The sequence below is a fragment of the Camelus bactrianus genome, chromosome 23 (assembly GCF_048773025.1).
Source record: "Camelus bactrianus isolate YW-2024 breed Bactrian camel chromosome 23, ASM4877302v1, whole genome shotgun sequence".
NCBI classification, from domain to species: Eukaryota; Metazoa; Chordata; class Mammalia; order Artiodactyla; family Camelidae; genus Camelus; species Camelus bactrianus.
In genome coordinates, this window is record NC_133561.1 from 22,808,575 (window position 1) to 22,810,893 (window position 2,319).

The window sequence follows — 2,319 nt, forward strand, 5'->3', positions numbered from 1 at the left end:
TATCAGCACTATTTACAACAGCCAACACATGGAAACAGCCTAAATGTCCATCGACAGATGACTGTATAAAGAAGTTGTGGTATATTTCTACAATGGAATACTATTCAGCCATAAAAATAAAATGCCTTTTGTAGCAACATTGATGGACCTGGAGATTGTTATTCTAAGCGAAGTAATCCAAAAAGAGAAAGAAAAATACCATATAATATCACTGATATGTGGAATCTTAAGAGAAGACAAATTTACTAACAGACATAGAAAACAAACATGGTTATCTGGGTAAAAGGGGTGCGAAGGGATAAACTGGGGGTCTGAAAATCAGTAACTAGTGTGTGTGTGTATATATATATATATATATATATATATATATATATATATATATATATATATACAGTATAGCACAGGGAAGTATATTCAATATCATGTAACCTATGGTGGAAAAGGATATGAAAACGAGTATGAATTTTTTTTACTGATGTACGATAAATTACAAGGTGTCAATTTCTGCTGTACAGCACAGTGCTTCAGTCCGTCATACACGAACATATATTTGTTTATTGAAAACGAATGACTGACTGAAGCATTGTGTTGTACATCAGAAATTGACACAACATTGTAAACTGACTATAGCTCAATAAATAGATACATACAGAAAAAAAAATACCTGCTTCTACATACTCAGAATCAAAAGATACTTTCCCTATTAAGCCCATAGCATGGGTGCTTCTTGTTAGCTATTATTATCTTACTTACATTTATTCCTCTGCTCCAGGAGCTATGTAAGCAATTGAAGATCAAAAGAGTTACAAGTTGAAGTGTTTATGAAAGAACGGGATTGCCTAGAATCCTCTGTTCTTGTTGCTTTGAGTGGGTAGGGGATAAGAAGGTAGCATGGGCACCCAGGTGCCACGGGCACTCGTCTGAAGACCTTCAGTGGTATCCTGGCCAAGCAGACAGGCCATCCAGTTGGAGATACGTGTAACACACAGACTTACTGTGACATAGGAAAGGCTGCCAAGGATGTCTTCCAACAAAGAATGTGGGTTTGGCATGGCTAAAATAAATCTGAGAACCAAGTCATGTAGTGGAGTGGAATTTTCTATGTCTGGTCATGCCTACACTGATACAGGGAAAGCGTCAGGCAATCTAGAGACCAAATACCAAATCTTCAACTATGGACTTACCTTCACCCAGAAGTGGAACACAGACAACACTCTTGGGACAGAAATCTCTGGAGAATAAGTTGGCTGAAGGGTTGAGACTCCATACCATATTCGTAAGGAACACAGGAAAGAAGAGTGAGAAATTGAAGGCCTTCTATAAACAGATTACTTCAGTCTTGGCGGTAATGTTGATATAGATTTTTCTGGCCCAACCAACTATGGCTGGGCTGTGTTGGCCTTTAAAGGTTGGCTTGCTGGCTATCAGAAGAGTTTTGACACAGCCAAATCCAAACTATCACAGAACAATTCCACCCTGGGTTACAAGGCAGCAGATTTCCAGCTGCACACTCATGTGAACAACAGCACTGAATTTGGAAGATTGATCTACCAGAAGGTTGAATGAGAAGGTTGAAACGTCAATAAACCTCGCGTGGACTGCTGACAGTACCAACACCCATTTCAGCATTGCTGCTAAGTACAAGCTGGGCTGTAGAACTTCTCTGCTAAAGTAACTAATGCCAGCCTGACTGACTGGGGTTACACTCAGACCCTTCCACCAGGAGTCAGACTGACCCTGTCCGCTCTAATCAACAGAAAGAACATCAGTGCTGGAGGTCACAAGGTGGGGCTGGGATTTGAACTAGGAACTTAATGCAGTTTTTTAGTAAAGCATCAGCTTTGTCCGTGGAGGTGAAGAGAAAATGAACCCACTATGTTTTGGCCTTAAAATTCTTCTGTGAAATTAAAGGAGGAGAAGGTAGTATGGGTGCTGATGGGGGACAGCGAGGATGAAAGCTAGTAGGAAGACATGTGAAAGAAGAAAAAGGCTGACTCCATCAGTTGCCTTAATAGGGGGGAAGAAAAAAAAAAAAACTTCCCATGATTTATTCGACCAACACACCAACTCCCTACTCACCATTCTCAAGGAAAAATTGGTAAGGAGGCATTATTCCTTTATCCTCCTCTCCTGTTGAGACTAGTTTTTCCCTTCAAAACTTGACCATTCTTCCTTGATTTCACAGAGTGATAATATGCCCATAGATGAATTTGTGTGTCAGGGGGACGGATGTTATTTGACTCAAGCCGAAGAAGAAAGCCACCCTAAGAATGTTCCTAATGATAATACTGTACTTTGATCCAATGGAACAATGTCTAC

The 2,319-nt window shown here is 40.0% G+C and overlaps 1 pseudogene; it reads left to right on the forward strand.

Moving 5' to 3' along the window:
* Positions 1-1,020: 1,020 nt before the first annotated feature.
* LOC105084010 (non-selective voltage-gated ion channel VDAC3 pseudogene) lies at positions 1,021-2,050 on the forward strand (annotated as a pseudogene).
* The last annotated feature ends 269 nt before the right edge of the window (positions 2,051-2,319 follow it).